The 17,824-nt window shown below is 51.2% G+C and overlaps 1 protein-coding gene across 4 annotated transcripts in view; it reads left to right on the top strand.

The window, feature by feature from the left end:
* Window positions 1-17,824, top strand: part of ZHX3 (zinc fingers and homeoboxes 3) — a 43,261-nt gene that overhangs the window by 6,181 nt on the left and 19,256 nt on the right. For 2 of the 4 annotated variants that reach the window (XM_061376799.1, XM_061376793.1), the window contains exon 2: window positions 9,942-10,047. The gene's annotated coding sequence lies outside the window, so the exon portion shown is untranslated. Of the gene's footprint in view, window positions 1-1,416; window positions 1,823-9,029; window positions 9,655-9,941; window positions 10,048-17,824 lie in introns of those variants that run through there. The other 2 variants (XM_061376795.1, XM_061376794.1) reach the window with 2 other exon arrangements.

The raw sequence follows: 17,824 nt of genomic DNA, 5'->3' as shown, positions 1-17,824 counted from the left end.
TGGTTGATTTCTTTATGGGTTTGGTCTGTTTTCTTCTAATTTAATCCCTTCCCGACTGCATTGTGAATTCCAAATGTGAATGGGAAATAATCCCACCAGTACAATAATTAGCATGTAACCAGCAAATGAAGAAACCCCGAACTGCTGAGCTGATTGGTGAATGCTGCCTGCTTCCCGAAATCATTTCAATAATCACAGCTTCCATTAAACAGAGGACGGGGTGGGGAGGAACTCTTCAATTTCCCTCCAGCTCAGTGTAGTGAGAAATGGTGTGTGCAGGGAAGCTGTTCTCCATGGATTAGGAAACAGAGAGGAGGGATGCGCTTGAAACTGAGATGTACACACAAAGTATTGCTAATTTTGCAACTGAGAAGCTCCATTTCACTTGGGGTTTTTTTTTTGGGGGGGGGAATAGAAATGGTAAGTCAGATATCCATAATTTTCTGTAGGTGTGTGGCAGTAAATAGTGTGCTGCGAGAATAAAACATTCCCTTGCAGTGGTGCTTTGCTGCAGGATGCAAAAATAAGTCCACTGGAAGCCGTTAATAGTGAAATTAGTTTCTGTGTTTATTGTGTATCCATCTAGCTCCCAAAGGCTGTGCTGTGCTTTGAAGGGATGGGTGGAAAGCAGCATGGGGGAAGGGGTGATTTCGGAGCATCCAGGAGCTGGGTACTGTTTTGCCACAGGGATCCGGGGCTGTTTCTGCCCTGCCTTCCTCTGCTGCTGTTCTGTGGCTCAGAGGTGGGTGGTCAGAGAAATCCTCTCTCTGTCTTGGTACCTCCATGGGGTCCTGTCCAACAGCACCAGGAGGGTCCCTCTGCAGAGCTGTGCCTGGCAGTGCTGTCATTACACGCCCGTGTTCACATTCAGCGTTAGCAGAGGTGATTTACCTCCCAGTGGTGTTCTTCCCCTCCTAGAGCAGCCCTGGGTCATCTCCTGGCTGTGACCACCTCACCGTCAGGACTCCCTTTCCAGCAGCAGAGCAGAGCTGATGCTGCTACCGGGTGTTGAACCACTTCAGAGATGCTTTTTCATTCCAGTTTAAACTTAATTCCAGCAGCATCTGCTAAGGTGTGATACAGCTCAGTGCTTGGAGGCCTAAAACTGCTGCCTTTAGAAATGCAGGGAATGGGCTGCTCAAACCTTGGCCCTACAAGCATTGCTATGAGCATATCACGCTGCATTGTCAAGGTGTGTTTGATGGAGCAGTGTTTCAATGGAGGCATTGGCAAGACTCGGGCAATCAGAGGTGCCTGTGACGGGCTCTGGCATGAAGCTGGTGATCCCCATTTCATCACCCCATGGTGTGAGAGCCAGGAGGGAGCTGGGTCCCAGCAGCATCATCCCTGGTGGGGGCTCCCGGGTCCTCCCCTCCCAAAGGCTCAGCACACAGAGGTTATGATGAATACAACAGCAAGTCAGGCCAGCCCTGGGGCTTCACTGGTCACCGGCAGGGTTTATGATGGGCACTACAGTGTTCTCTTTGCATATTTCCCCATGTTAGATATGGGCTCAAAGACGTGTCGCGTTGTTTCGTTTCCCCTCCACACTTCGTGTTCTGCTAAAAACAACAGCTAATGTCAACAATGCTGCAGTAACCAAGCAGTGAATGCGCACGTCCTGCGCCCGAGCCCATTTTGTTGCCATTTGGGAAAAGCAAGATTCGGCTGGGAATCGCATCATGAGCTTCGGATCAGGATCTGTCTGTGAAACCACCTCACTGGGGGCCTTGTCTCCTCTGCCTTCTTCCAATGCCATTAATCAAGCGAGGGGCTGAAAATACTCTCGCAGAGAAGCAGAGACGGAGAAAAGTCACTCGAGGTGAGTAAACAAGGTGGCTGTTTCTAATGAAAGCCAAGAATCAGCCTGTGGCTGCTATGTGTGCTGAGGGCACCTTAAATACAGTGTCCTTCTGTGCTGACAGGCATCCCAAACACCCTTTATAATAAACCTCTAATTATAGCTCAGTGGCTCCATAGGTTCTGGGGATCAGCTTGGGAATAGCGCACTGAAAACCAGAGAATAGTTCTATTTTCTGTGGCTGATGAGTGAACCAGACTTAGAGCTGGGCCTGGTGCGCGTGGTACATAGCGATGTATTTATAGAGCACTGTAGAGCTGTGCTTGCTGCTGCTGCTGATGTACAGCTGTGGGGATGAACTCTGCATTTTGGGAAACACCTCCCAGATGCACTGGTGTGAATTCCCAAATGCAGAGCCCAGCCGAGCTGGTTGGAAAGGGTTTGACTGGTGGCAGCTCATCACCTCCTGGTGTCTGACCAGAGCCCAGCACTCAGAACCAGGGACTTCAGTGAAAATCTGGGCTTGTTAAAGCGAAACAGACCTCCAGAGCTTCGTGGGTGCAGGGAGAAGCTGGAAAACAGGAATCCTTGGGCACAGAGGGGTATGGAGACGCCCTCCCCCTACCACCCTGTGTAGGTTATCTCCTCGTACCCGGACCGGGAGCCGCTGCAGTGTGTTCGAGGCTGATACCAGCAACTTGATTCTTTTCTCCTCCGTTTATTTATTTCCCCCCCCTTCATTTTAATCCCGTCTCCTGGGAGATTCCAGCTGAAATCTATTCATTGCTGAGATACTTCTTTTCCCTTGTGCCGTGGCTGCTGGATCCAGTTTGGCTGCGGGTTGTTCCTGGCACGGGAGGAAAGCAGCAGGAGAGAAGAGCTGTGCTCAGTGTCGGGCGGGTAGAGGTACCCTATAGGTGTTACACACTTGTGGGCGCAGCCCTTCTTCCAGAGACACAGCTGATGCTGAGGGATAACAGGGACGGCTTTCTGCTGCAGAGGTCTGGCACGTGCTAAGGCATGAGGAGAGACTGCAGGGGCAAGGACAGGGGGATGCTTATTCCTCTCCCAAGGAACAAGGGATGGGACAAGAGGAACCGGCCTCAAGCTGCACCAGGGCAGGTTTAGATGGAGCTGAGGAACAATTCCTGCCCCAGAGGGTGCTCAGGCATTGGAACAGGCTGCCCAGGGCAGGGCTGGAGCTGCAACCGTCCCTGCAAGTGTTCACACGCCGTGCAGACGAGGCCTCAGTGCCATGGGTCAGTGGTGGCCTTGGCAGTGCTGGGGTAAGGGTTGGACTGGATGAGCTGAAAGGGCTTTTCCAGCCTGGTTGGTTTTATGTGGGGATGAGGGGGAGCAGAGTGAGACCTCCTGCTTCCCTCTGGTCCGAGCTACTTGGCTGGATCACAGACACAGCCCCTGTCCAGGCGAGCAACGGTCCCTGCTCAGGCCAGCTCCAGAGCCCTGCTTCCAGCCCCATGGGACCCCCATGGCCCCACTCCCACACGTGTCCGTGAGGACTGGCTCTGCCCTGGTGCTTCTGAAGCTGGACCAGATCAAGTGGTAACCATGGGAGGGTTCTACTGCTGGGCCACTGGTCCTTGACAGCCTGGAGCGCGCTGCACTGGGCTGCAGAGGTTTACTCCAGAATTGTGTCTTTCCCCCCCTTTTCCCCCTGATGAAAAGTGAGGGTCTCACTCCCCAGGAGCTGACACTTCTCCTACCTGATGCCCTCAGCAAGAGCACCTTCTCCTTTCTCCAGACAATCAAAGCTGATGATGAAGTGGCGAGGTTTTGGCAGTACTGGTTTGGGTGCTGTTCGTGTGCCAAACCCTGCTGAATACAGCTTTTATCACCATTTGTAACAGTAGCTGTTGGGGGGGAGCAGGGCTTTCAGAAGAATGCTGTATAAAGGACCACTGTCCTGCAGTAAAAGTGCCTTGGAGGTGGACAGAAAAACCCAAACCCAATGTTTTTCTTGTGCTTATGTTGTAAAATTTGCCATTGATTTGGGCAAGTAAGCTTTTGCTTTGATTTGTAGGCAGGTTTGTTGTTGTCTCTGTGCGAAAGGGCACTGCTGTGCTCTGGGCAGGGGTTCTGGGGGGGAAAAGGCATTGATGTCCTGACTCAGAAATGCCAAGATCCTTGTTCTGTGCCACTGTCCCCAGCCAGGCCCTGCAGGAGCCGCCGTGGGACCCAGCTGGCAGCTGTGGTGGGATGAGCAGAGACGGGTCCGTGTGCCTGATGCACCTCACGTAGGAGGGCTTGGGAGGAGACCAGGCTGCTGTAGGTCTGTGAGCAGCAGAGGAGAGGGACCAGATACTGGGGGGGATGGGACTCTGCATCGGGGACTGGAGCAATAGGACAAAGGGTGATGGGTTCAGACTGAAACAGGGGAGAGTGAGGGGCTTGGAGCAAGCTGCTCCAGTGGAAGGGGTCCCTGCCCATGGCAGGGGTTGGAGCTGGATGAGCTTTAAGGTCCTTCCAACCCAGACCAGTCTGTGAGTCTATGAATCTATGTTGCTTGACACCAAGAAGCTCTTGCTGAGCATCCCCTCGCCAAGGAGGGCAAGTGCAGCACTTCGCTCTATTTTCAGGTTTGGTTTGGATCATTACACACGGCTCTTAAATACCCATTTACTCTGTCTCCCATCTCGTTGGCCCAGAAGCAAGAGAATAAAACATTAAAAGAGGAATGTGATTATAATCCTGTAAAAACTGACAGGGGAATTTGGCAGCCGGTGAATGTCACACATAATATTTTATTCATTTTTTATGACGATTAGATTTCAAGCTGACAGTTTAAATGGCAAAGCACCTTAAAGATGTCTTGCGGACAGTGTGAGAAACCTGTCAGTGTGGTTTTTCTTTGCTAAGTGTGGAGTTTGCAAGGTCCTGGCCCTGACAAAACCCAGGATCCTTTGGCTTTAGCCGAGCTGTGTAAGTGCAGGAGGTGGGAGCGATGAGTCCCTCCTATTAATAACTTGTATTACAGCATTGTCATTGGTGGCTCACAGGCTCCTTTATACCTGAGTGAAGAGCAGTGCTGCCTGTTCCAGGGGCACTTCTTGGCCAAAAAGGGATGTTCTTGGAACAAAAACACTGTATTTTTGCTTTTGTTGTCCCTTGCTCCCATAACTGGGAGCAGTCATGGGATGAGGCTGGAGATCCAGGCAGAGAACCTGCTCAGATCTGTTACTGAACGTATTGACTGTTCACGTAGGTTACTCGGCATGGAGAGTAGATCCAGGGGACTGACAGAGTTCCCCATCCCAGAATATCCCCGCTGACAGCAGGAGCTGGAACCAACGATGCAGAACCCTCCTGGCAGTGCAGGAGCTTCCCACGTCCTGCTGTCGGGTTGGGGTTCTGGGGTGCAAGGGAAGCAGTGCTTGTGTACGACATGCACCAAGGGATGGTTCCGGCTCTCAAGGAGTAGTGAACTGTGGATGTTTGTGTTCCCGTGGTCCTCAGAGCATCCTTGTGGGCAGCAGAATGAAAATGAGAGGAGTGGGAGTCTGCTCCCATGTTCCCGTTTCCTGGAGCGAGAAGCTGGCTGTGGTTTGCTGAGCTGTAATACTGGATGCTGTGTGTGCCTCGTTCAGCATCCAGCCTGAATAGGATTGGAAATGCATAAAACTCTGCAATGGGCATTTGCAGCTTAATGAAAATATTCCAGAATTCTTTTCTTTTGGATGGGAAAAAAATGACTGAAGGTCATTTGGAGGCTTGGACCATGTCTCCATCTGCTTGCAAGCTCTTGGAGACTGGGCATAAACCTCATCTCTGCTTAGCTGAAAATAAGGATCCTGGAGTAGGGTAGGGGTGTAGTGCAGCAGGCTGGGAAGGTATCCTCTTCTGGAGGAGGTCCAGGGAGTTGTAATGAGATTGCTGAAGGTCCAGAAACCACTATCTATCTATCTATCTATGTCTATCTTGGGGTGCATAAAAGGGTGGGGGGTGGTTGCTTTCTGCATTCTCAGGGGATAGGGCAGGAGGTGTGGTCCTAAAATTGTAGGGAAAAAAGTTCAGATTCAATATTGGGCAATAGTTTCCTTCAAAATAACAACTGGATGTGATGGTCTGAGGAGCTCGTGGAGCTGCTCGAACGTGGAAATGGCTTGGAAATGTCTTTAGAATATTTCTTGGTGGTCATTTTCTCATGATGAAGGTGCAGTTTATCCTCCTGCAAGTGAGAATTGTCTCAGTGCTGGCATGGAGCAGTGAGGCTAGGAAGGGCTGTTTCAGTCTGGAATAAGCAAGAGATGACAAATGATGTTCTGGGGCTTCAATTTTCAGTCACTTAAAAAGACTGTAGTGGCTAAAGATGCTATGAGCTTGCTTGCCCCTCTGCAAAGGCAGATGTTGGCTAGAACTATTTTAGGCTCTTTAATTCTAAAATGGAATGCTGTAGATGTTAAATTGCATGACTTGCCTCTTGGTGGTACAGCCTTTCCAGAACACTGGAGCTTGAGTTGGAAGAGATGGAGAAGGGGGAGTGAGCGTGGCCTTTAGTCCAGCCACTGCTCTTTAAAGAAGTATCAGTAAAGACAAGTTCCTGGCTCTGTGTGAGTACTGGAGAAACAGAAACAGCCATTTTAGAGATCCTAAATGGCCACTTGTCCATCCTTTAATTGTACCTTGGGAATGGGAACCATTTTAACTCGCTTCCCACGCGCAGCGGAGCCGCAGGGCTGGACGGTCTCTGCTGTGCTCTTGGGAGATCCCATGGGGCTCCACACGCACCCTTGGTGCACAGCCTCAGGCCAGGTAAAGGGGTGAGTTCTTCATTCACCACATCAGTGTTCACTGCATGTCACTTCTTCTGTTAAATCCACACAAATCAATTCAGGTTTCAAGGTTTAAATCAGCTTTTAGTTCCTTGCTTGACATAATAAACATCTTTAATCATAGAATTCCAGCCTGGTTTGTGTTGGAAGGGACCTCAAAGCTCATCCAGTTCCAACCCCTGCCACAGGCAGGGACCCCTTCCACTGGAGCAGCTTGCTCCAAGCCCCTGTGTCCAACCTGGCCTTGAGCACTGCCAGGGATGGGGCAGCCACAGCTTCTCTGGGCACCCTGTGCCAGCGCCTCAGCACCCTCACAGGGAAGAACTTGTACCTATCTGCAATCTGAACTTCCCCTGTTTCAGTTTGAACCAATCACCCCTTGTCTTATCACTGCAGTCCCTGATGAAGAGTCCCTCCCCAGCATTCTTGTAGCCCCCTTCAGACACTGGAAGCTGCTCTGAGGTCTCCACTCAGCTTCCCTTCTCCAGGCTGAACAGCCCCAACTTTCTCAGCCTGGCTCCAGAGCAGAGCTGCTCCAGCCTCTGGTCATGCTTGTGGCCTCCTCTGGACTTGCTCCGACTTCAGGGCCATCCATGAGAGCTTCTGGAGCAGAGCTGTTGTAAACTGGACTGACACTGACTGAAGGGAATGGCCAGGCTTGCTCAGCTGTGGGTGTCGGGACGCAGAGCACGGTGAGGAGCCCTTGCTGTGTTGTTGGCTTTTGGGGCAGAAGGTCCCATGGGCGCAGGAAGGTCCAGATGGGCTCCACAGGAAGGTGTCCGTATCTGCTAAAGCTGGTGTCTGGCAGAGCACCTCCATGGCTGAGCTATTTCCCAGTCCTGGGAACAGCAAGAAAAGGTGAAGTATCCCCAAGAGCATCCCCTTTGGGGACCAGCGGGCAGGGCTGTCTTTTCCATATCACTTGGCTCTCCCTCAGCCCAGCCTCCACAGGGCAGGGTGCCGAGAGCCAGGATGGGGCTGCCTTGTCTGCTTGTGGGAGTATCAGGTTGAACCAGGCTTTGCTCTGCGAGGAGGCTTTGTTCTGGGGCAGCCTTGTCCCCTTTCCAGACATGTCATAAAAACAAACCCAAAAAAGCACAAGAAGAAAACAAGCAGCCATGAAAACAGAGATCAATCTGAGCTGGGGCTGCCAGGTGAAAGGGAAACAGAATAATCTCTGTTCTTGAGGCCTTGCAGTGGTTTTGACTTTCAAATGCCCCAGCCCTCGGTGGGTCCCTGCACAGGGATGCTGCTGGCAGGACCTCATTCCTCCTCCCGAGCCTGCTGTCCCGGCTGGATCAGGCACTGCAGCTTTAACCTGAGGATGCCTTTTCTCTGCGTTGAGTCTGGTACTTGGCAAATGTATTCTCTGGTCTGGAACTGTGTGCAGGCTCGAGCCTGAGGAAACCCTAAGATGTGGGGAGGATGGCAGAGGGATGGTAAAGATGGCCTGGCAGGCAGTGGGAATGCTGAGACAGGACCTGAGTGTATCGTGGCTCTCAGATGCTGGGATTTTAATACGTGAAGGAAGTCTAGGTACTCCAAGGATCACAAAGCCTTGTTTGTTAAAGCCTCCTTAAAGGATGATCTTAAGGTCCTTTCCAACCCTAACTGTTCTATGATTCTATGATTGAACCTTTAAGGTTTAAGGTTGAACCTTAAAGTATTCAGTCCTTAAATGATTCAACCACATCAATGATGTTAAAGCTATCATAGCAGAGAGAGCTCATACAATGGAGGGAGAGGTGATAGAGGAAGAGTGGCAGACAAGCAGCTGGGGCCGTGCTGTTAGCACTGCTTGGTGCTGGTGTTGTGTAAGTCATTGCAGGACATTTACACAAACTGCTGGAATAAAAACCACTCTATCAGCAGTCTGATATTTGTTTCTTATTATATGTTAAACTTTCTTTGGCACAGGAAGCGTTGTCACCTGTTATGTCAAGGTCCAGGCATTCATCACTGGGATCTTTCCAAGTGTGTTGAAACCCCATTGGTTCAGAATAAGCCTTTCCTTCAGGTCAGGGGAGGAAAAAAAGCAAAGGAAGGAAAATGGACAAGCTGTGGCATCGAGCAGGCATTGGCAGCATTTCTTCTTGGGATTTCCACACTCGGGTCTGAGTTCTCCCCAGCTTTGTGCGCGCTCTGTTTCCCATCAGTTAAACTGGGAGGATACCATGCAGCAGGCACCATGCAGCACACACCGTGCAGCAGCCGGTGCTGTGGGTCTGGGGGAGCTTTGCCCGAGTGGCTCTGCAGCAGGGAGCATGGGGACACCTGAGTGAGGGAAAACCTTTGCACATCCTTCAACGCTCCCCCAGTTCCTTTGCCTGTTTTTCCCTTCTCTTTTCTTCCTCATCCCCTGGGGTTTGGTCTGTGTGCATACAGGCAGAGTGGGAGCCTCGTGTCTGCAGGGGTTTGGAGGGGCTGAGTGGTGCTGGTGATTCTGTGAGCTCTCCCATCTCTTCAGTTACTTACTTGAACCGAATGGACTCACTGGTTGTGTGCAGGGTCTGGCGAGCAGGATCCAGCCTCAGCAGCACAGCAGCAGGAGGGAACCTTAGGGAACAGGAGCGCATGTGCTGGCTGCAGCACAGACACTTGGGGCGTGCTGCTGGGGGAGCAGAACCTGTCGCTGGCCGTGCTTGCAGCAATCAAGTGCAAGTTTTCCTTTCCTCAGGAATCACGACCCCATTTTCCTATTTCTCACTCTCTGGCTCACCTTTTCCCAGGGTGACTTTGTTTCCCAGTGGGCTGCTTTCTCCCCTCCTCTGAACTTCATCCCAGAAATCCACTTGGCTGGTTATTCATTTAGATGGTTAAGGTTAGCATTATGAAATGCCTCGGGGCTGGCTCTGCTGCTTCTCCAGGATGAGGGAATGGGGACTGGATGGCAGCAGAGGAAAATGAAGGGCAGAGAGGCAGCCCCCAGCTCCAAGCAGAGGTTATATATAGCTGCCAGCTGCAGCGGTGTCGCTCAGGGGCTGTGGTTGCTGCTCTGAATACCTTCTTGGCCAGTGAAGGTTTCCACTTGTGTGACCAGGAGCTGGGAGCTGCATCCACGAGGTTTGTCCCTTTATACCAGGTTGGGAGCAATTCAGTGGTTAATTCGGCCAGCTCGGTTAACTTCCTACAAATGATGGCTTTGCTTAATGAGTGGGCAAAAAGAACATCCAAGGTGTGTGGTTTGGGATGCTCCAGGGAGGATGCACTGGGGGAGCATGGCGGGGTGAATAGTATGAACTGGGAGACGCATAGAGCTGATCAGTGGTTTGGGTTTACTTCTGTCCTTTCCTAAGCAAGGGTCTCCTTCGGAGGCACAGCAGTGATTTGTGGTGTGTCCTTTCTTCCAGCCCTGAATCCCGGCGCAGCTGCAGCAACTGACGCACTTTAAAGATGCCTGGGAGTGTGGAAGAGGAGCTGGAGAAGGACAGGCCGAGGATGTGGTCCCTCGTGCAGGTAGGTCACTGCTGCCACCCTGGGCTCTGGGTGCTCCATGGACCATGTTCCTTCCTTGTGCGGCCTGGGGGGAGATTGCAGGATTAAGGCTGTTCTAGCCCCATACCTGAAACCAGTGCTAATACAGTGGTTTGCTGCATTAACCTTTGAGCCCTGCTCTGCCCCATGGTGGGTACAGGTCTGGGGTTCTACTCTACGTGTTCCTAAGAAGGGAGCAATTTATGCAACATCCCTGGAGACATTCCAGGCCAGGCTGGATGTGACGGGGTTGGAACTGGATGAGCTTTAAGGTCCCTTCCAGCCCAAACCGTGCCGCGATTCTGTGTTTGCTCTAGGTTTCCTGACACATTTCCAGTTGTGCAGGCTACATCCAGGCTGTTAAACTGGTAGGAATAACCTGATGGACGCTGGTGTAGCACGTGATGTGCTGGGATTCATGTGTACCCTCGGCCTCCTGAGAGCCAGCCTCAATTAGTGGCATAGTAGGTGGGTCCTCAAACCCCTCATGGCAGCGATCTTGCAAAGGCAGTGAGTGTTGCTGCTCCTGGGTTGTGTTACCATGGCAGAGGATTCAGTAGGAAGAAGAGGGTAAAACTGTTGTAGCTTCACTCTGCTTTGGTGAACAGGGTCAGGCTCTGTTGGGAGGGAGAGACGGCAGAAGGAAATTCAGTTTCATATCCTTTGGTATCTGCCACGGAAAGATGGTGACGATGCATTAGGATGCTCTGTGTGGAGGGTCACTGGGTGAGTGGGAAGGATTCCTGTGCATTGCATCGGCAGAAATCATGTCCTTTATTACTCAAGGGCTCGCACCAGAGACCACTCATGGCTCTGTAGCAGCGTGTGTCACAGTCCTGTGTGGCACATGGAGGCTTTCCAGTGTCTTCTTAGGGCCTCGGCCGCTTTCTCTCCCCATCGCCCTCCTCTGATGCCCTCTCCCTCCTGGTTCATTTGCTTTAAACTGATGGTGCTGATGTGTGCATCAGCAAGCACATCTCCTGCCTTGCTCTCCTCTTGGGCTGAAAGTGCAAAGCAAACCTGTTCATGGTCTTGGTGAGCTAATTCTTCCACACCTTAGATTTTAAATAGACTCTTTCCTGCTTGCTGAAATAAGGAATAAATAAGAAATAATAGGTAATAAATAGTAAATAATTCATTAACAACAAATAGTAAATCATAAGTAATAATAAATTCTGTGTTTAAATAGACTTCCTGCTTGCCAAGCTTGCAGGATGTATTGAAGCAATGGGGAAAATATGCTGTGTGTTAACCTTCCTTGTTGTAATACTATTTACAGCACCCCATTCCTGCAGTGCCTTTGGGAAGTGCATTTTTGGATGCTGAAGCACGTAGAAAGCTTTGAAATAGGAAAATAGGAATTTAGTGCATTTGGGGAGGAAATGTTTTCAGTTTTCAGCTTTCAGTGCTTGGATTTTGGACCAAAACCCAGTGAGCTGGGCTCAGTTTTCCCTTCAGAGATTTAACTTCTCCTCCTGCAATCCCAGTTCTTGGGCTCAGCTGCTCCTTGGGCTGCCTGTTGCCTTCAGACAGGCTCCTCCAAGGCACCCACTGACTCAGATGAAGGTAAGAGCAGTGAGGAATGCTCTTGGCCTGGAAATAGTGTTGGATTGAGGGCTCGGGATGTCACTGGTGTGTTGGAAGTGTTATTTTTACCTCTTGATTTCATCCTTCCTATGGATCAGTCTCAGACCTGAATTCTGTTCAGGTTAACAGCCATTCCTGCAGGGGTTTCAGAGGTCCTGCTCCATGCACAGCGCTGTGACCAGGGTGTTTGGGCTGCTGGGAGTGTCTGTGGTGCCTGGATGATGGCTTGGCTCCAGCACTGGTGCAGGAGCTCCCCATAGCGCACCCGCCCCACTGCTGCTCCTCCTCTCCTCAAACCTGACCATTACTTATTCCTAAACTAAATATCATATCATATCATATCAATATAATATAAATTAATAAAAATAATAGAATATAAAAAATGTAATAAATATACTATAAATAATTATTTGTTTTGTAAAGGTGTGAGCTGCTGGTGACAGGCTCTACAGAGAGGTGGCCATGCCTGTGCAAACGCTCTTCTCCAGCCTGAGCTTTACAGAGCAGATGCTGGCTTGGCTGAGGCCCCTGGGCACTCCCGCAACCTGAGGAAGCAGGAATAAGATGCCAAGGCAAGCAAGTTTTTGCTGTAGTTGATATCGTGCCCCTGCAGCCACTGTGTGTAGGGCTTTTGTTATCAGCTCTTGTTGCTGACAACCTGCTGGAGGTGGTTCTGCAGAGGCTGAGGGGTACATCCCCATCAGTGGTGTGTTGTTAGTGAAGGCAGGAGCCAGGGTGTGGAAAGCACGGGAGGCTTTCACAACAGTGGGTGCTCTGCATGTAACCTTGGATCCCAGCTACAGCACTGAGCCTTCTCCTCACCAGGGTCTATGTGCATTGGGTGTTCAGGAGTGGCAGGAAGGTCTTCTAGTGAGCAGCTTTAGAACCAGCTGGGCTGAGGCAGGGTTGTCATCCTCACTGCTGCCACCAACCATTCCACCAAATAGCTGCGCAGCCAGTAGGGAAGAGGTGGGGACAAGGTGTATTTCATTTCACTACCTGAAGAGAAATGTTTCTTGGGAGCAAATGTTCACCTGCACATCTGCAGCAGAGCACAAAGTATAGAATTCCCTGCTCAAAGGCTTTGACAGCAGAACTTTGTTTTATCCATGTAATTCAGAGGTGCTTGGGCTTTCTTAGGATTTGGGTTTTTCTGGTGGTAGTGGGGTTTCTTCCTCTTATTGGAGGTGAAGTTCTCCCTTTTGGTTGTTTTTATTGTTTGTTTGTTGGTTTCCTCTTTTCTTTCCCTTTTTCTCTGTCCCTGTTGAGCCAGTGGCTTCCGATGCTCCGTTGGAAGGTGGTGGTTGAGCTGAGCACTGAGCAGTGCTCATCATGCCCCAGGCAGGCAGCCGTAGTCCTGAGCATGGAGCAGTGGAGCTCTTCTGGGGTCTCACCACAGGGCTCTACCCCCATTTTCATTCTCCTATCTCCCCAATCAGTATGTGTAACTCTCCCCAGCTTTCACCTCAGACACTGTTCTCCTGATGCCCTTCCATCCCTTCCGCTCATCCCTCCCTTCATACTCTTCTGACTGACCTGTCTGCCTGGGGCACTCATGCAATATCACGTGTGTGACAAATTAAATAGCTTGTACTCAGGAAGATGAGGCCCCTGGATGCTTAAACACTGCATAAACTTCTTGGCTAGACCTGCACTGGCTGCTTTGACTCCCGCCCGCAGTTCAGCCCACATTCTATTGCATGAAAGGCAAATTCCATCCTGCATGGCCCTTTCCAAACCCGTTGCCCAACACTTTCACTGTTTGTCATCAGCTGGAAGTGATCTGAGTGCTGTTGATAGCCACAGATGTGGTCTGATGGACTCTGCATGAAGAATTGCATCTGTCTATAGAAGGGTTTGGGTTTGCTGTTCCTGTTTGCCAGTTGCAAGAGCTTCTCCCCATGCTGGAGTCACTCTGGGGCATGGGGGGATGCTGCAGCCCGGGCTCTGCTGTTCCTCTTGGCTCCTCAGTAGCCAGGATGCTACTGAGATGCCTTCAGCCTGCTGTATGTGATGAGGGTACCCTGAGGTATGGAAGGCTCCGGTGCTGAGAGATGCTGTAGGCAGGTTTTCATTAGGAAGGAAAGGAACTGTGCCCATGGCTCATGAAAGCTGGATAAAGGCCATTTGGTTGTTTTTGTAGCAACACAAACTGATGCACGTCAGGCTCAAGGAGAGGCCTCATGAGAAGGGAAAGGTTTTTTGGTGCATGTCTCAGTGCTAAGGCTGCAGTATTCTGTTTCATGCAGAGGTATTTATGAATGAAGATGCAAATGGAACCTGAAACTTGGGAACTGGTGAACTTTGATTCGCTGCAGGCCACCATTCAACTCAAAGCCATTAACTGCAGAGGAGAAACAACTTCTTATGTCCCCGCTTGACCTGGAGCCTTACAGGCACTTTGGCGGTTGAGCTCTGTGCAGCACTGGGGAGGTGTCTGCTCACAACACCCATGCAGCGAGCCTCATTTTGTTTTATTTCCAGAACAATGCTTTGAGTTTGGGCAGGAGACTTGCGATAATTCTGTGCCAATATAGTTCAGCAGAACCTCTTGGCAGGGCTTTTAAATGCAAACTGGGAGGGTTTCTGACTAAAGGTGACCCATTAAAAGTCAGTTTTCTGATAAAGATGCTGCGAGGGCTGGAACCAGGCTGAGAGAGCTGGGCTGGGTCAGCCTGGAGAAGAGAAGGCTCCTGAAGGGGAGACCTTAGAGCAGCTCCAGTGCCTAAAGGGGCTGCAGGAAACCTGGAGAGGGGCTTGGGACAAGGGCCTGTAGGGACAGGCCAAGGGGAATGGCTTGAACCTGCCCGAGGGGAGACTGAGCTGAGCTCTTAGGCAGAAGCTCTTCCCTGTGAGGGTGCTGAGGCGCTGGCACAGGGTGCCCAGAGAAGCTGTGGCTGCCCCATCCCTGGCAGTGCTCAAGGCCAGGTTGGACACAGGGGCTTGGAGCAAGCTGCTCCAGTGGAAGGGGTCCTTGCATGGAGCTGGATGAGCTTTAAGGTCCCTTCAACCAAAACCATTCTATGAAGCACTGTGACTGGGGCTCACAGTCTGGGTTCAGTTGCTTGCTTTGCTATGAGCTTCCTGTGACCTTGGGCAAGTTATTTAAAATTGCTCTGTGCCTCATTTCCCTTTCTGGAACACACCAGGGAGCGTTTCCCTTCCAACCAGGAGTCTGGCAGTGGGAAGGCAGTCCGTACCCTTTATCCATAGCGGGTGCGTGATGTACCTTGGGCAGATGGTTTCACCGCTCAGCCCTTCAGTTCTTTCTTCCCAGTGAGGCTAGCAGTGCTGACCACCCTATTGACCACTTCCTAGGTGTCAAGAGAGGCTTCCCAGCATCCCTGAAACATGGTGAAACCTCCCAGTTGTAAAGGCAGACAGCTGGGGGTCATGAGACTTTCTGGCTTCCACAGTGTGCTCTGGAGGCTCCTTGCTATTCCAATGGGATAAGCCTATGGATCAGGGAGAACCTGAAACCTCTGCCCCGTGTCAGAGCTCCAGTCAGTGTGGAATGCTGTGGCTGAGCAGATGGAAATGAGCATCTTTGAGATGGGGCAGGAGATGGGGTAGAATATGGGGCTTTGGTGTGTTTGTGGGTTGGTGACAGTGCTCCTGGGGAATGTCTGCCTTCCCAGGACTAATGAGAATACAGGTGCCTGTATCTGCCTCTGCTCATGCCGTTGGGTTCAGTGACTTGTGCAGCCTGTTGAGGAGGAGCTCACCAAAGCAGCAGAGTGTAACGGGGGGCAGCGTGGTCAGCTTTGCTGTGAATATCTCTTGTATGGTTTGTATCCCCTGTGCAAGGGGCATAGCCCAGCAGCTGAGAAAATGCATCCCTCTTGGACAGCAGCTTTGCTTTCATCCCTGTCTTGCCCTTCCCAAGCACCAAAGCCCCAGTCTCTGAGCTGTGGGGCTTTTAATCATTCAAGGTGCTCTATATGCTGGGGAGGGTGAGCCCCAGGCTGGCAGGCGTGTGTCTGATCACATCATGTGTATGATCACATCATGTGTATGGAAGATCACACAACGTGTGGCTTCCAAGTGCCTTCTGAGTTGTCTCTTGCAGGATCTTACTGCTCTGAGGGGAGGCTCAGCAAGTGTCTCCCAGGGATAATCTAGAATAACATGGGAATAACTGCTGGCAGGGGAGGGAGGGATGAGGAGAAGATGCCAGGCAGCGGGGAGGAGGCTGGCAGGCATCTTCTAACACGGATGATCCCTGGTGAGCGGTTTCAGAACACGTGGATGCTCTCCGGGGTGGCGAGTGGTGCATTGCTCACTGTAACCTGAATATCCTCCTACGAGCAGCACTTGGCTGGTGGGGAGCTGCAGTGCCAGGGGACCTTGCCCAGGGTGGCAGCGTGAGTAATCCCATGAGTGAGGGTGTCTTCTTCACTAGCACCTTTTCACCACTCACCAGCACTTGTGATGAGGCTGCCAGTGATAAGGCTTGTGCCCTGTTTTAGGATAGAGCATGAAGGGTACGGATGGGAGCAGCTGCCCATGAATTTTGGGTGCTGCCCACAGCAACTGCTGAGTCCTTTCCGTGTGGAAGCAGATGATTGAGGAGAACCCCAAAAGCCACAGCACAGAGCTCTGCAGTGCTTTGGGCAGTGCTGAAACCACCTCCCCAGCTCACTCTGTGAGGTACAGAGCGTTTTACATTAACCCATGGAGAGCTCCCTTGATCATGGAATCAGCCAGGTTGGAGAATACCTTTAAGCTCATCCAGTCCAACCGCTCCCCAGCACTGCCAAGGCCACCACTAACCCATGGCCCTGGGGGCCTCATCTGTGCAGTGTGTGAACACTTCAGGGACGTTTAATGAACCCTCTTGCTCTGCTGCTCTGCCTGATCCCAGCCACTTGGGGAGCAGCTTCACACAAGGACTGGTGGGATTGATCTGCAGAACATCACCCATGTGTGTGTCACTGCGAAGCTGCCTTGTCTGCAGCTAGCTTGATCAGGGATGAGTGCAGACCAAGAACACGTCTCCCCCACGCTGCAGACATCGCTTCACCTCATCTTCTGCTGCAGGTGATGATGAGCTTGTGTTTGGAGGGAGCTCTGCTGCCCTGAGCTTTATCCACTGTGACACGCTGTCATTTCAGTGCAGTAGTGTTAAGATGCTTCCAAGCCTGCTCTCTGGCAGCCCCAGGAAGGAAGCAGGTGCCTGAAGGACCACATTCTGCTACCGTGACTGTGGTTTGGGCTGCTGCCCTAGGAATGAAAGGCTCCACCGTGCCATTCTCAAGCCCCCGAGCCAGCCGGTCCTCCCACTCCTGGATTTGCAGCCTGCCTGCTGACACAGGATAAATGTTAGTTTTGCATGCTCATCCCTGCACTGACTCCTCTTGCAGTTGAGTTTATCCTGCTGTTTTCTGAGTTATCTCAGAAATGGACTCATCCTGATGAGGAGGAGGAATGATTTAGGCTGCTGTCATGAGACCACCCTTCACTTCCATCTGCAAAAGGAGGAGGAGCTCTTGCTTCTGTTTCTCTGAGGTTGTAACACAGGCTGTACTGCTTTTGGTGGTGGAAATCAGGAATATTTGTTATCCATGGTACACTCTGCAATGAAAAATTTTCCATGTTCAGTTAAAGGGCTGGGAAATTCTAGATTTTCCCTGAAGACAGCTTTGCTCCAAAGGCTCCAAGTGAAGTCAGCTCCAGTGAAATGAGAGTCTTCAAATGGGCAAACTGATATTTTAGTGTGTGTCTTTTTCATTGATTCTTACTCATTCCTGGGTTGTTCCCTTATTCCCATGGGAGGATGCTGTTCCCATCCAGCTCATCCCGCACCCAGCCTCGTCTGTCTCTCACAGAGGTTTGTGGGATGATTTCAAGAGGGTAATGCAGCACTGGGCTCTCCAGATGACAGCAAACAGGCACAAATCCTTTCCCCCATTCCTCCCCTTAATGCCACCTGCTGCATGTCTGATTCGGGCAAAGCAAGCAGCTGCCAGGGAACTCTATTTACTGTTAGGGGGGACAGAAAGCCCTGGGACCTCTCTGTATTTGTGGGTTGGGTTCTTCTGGAGCTGCTCTCCTCTGCGGGACTGTCCTTCCCAGGCAAGGAGCTGGGGTGGTGAGGTGCTGACAGCCCTGTGTGAATGCGTGAGGTATTCAGAAGCCTCAGCTAGTGGAGCTGTTGGGGATGTGTGGGTAA

Source organism: Neopsephotus bourkii, unplaced genomic scaffold (genome assembly GCF_033783945.1).
Source record: "Neopsephotus bourkii isolate Nb327-2 ecotype Australia unplaced genomic scaffold, CSIRO-AGI_Nbou_v1 NB_1737, whole genome shotgun sequence".
Classification (NCBI taxonomy): domain Eukaryota; kingdom Metazoa; phylum Chordata; class Aves; order Psittaciformes; family Psittacidae; genus Neopsephotus; species Neopsephotus bourkii.
The sequence above is the reverse complement of the archived record's forward strand: the minus strand, read 5'-3'. Positions and strand labels throughout refer to the sequence as shown.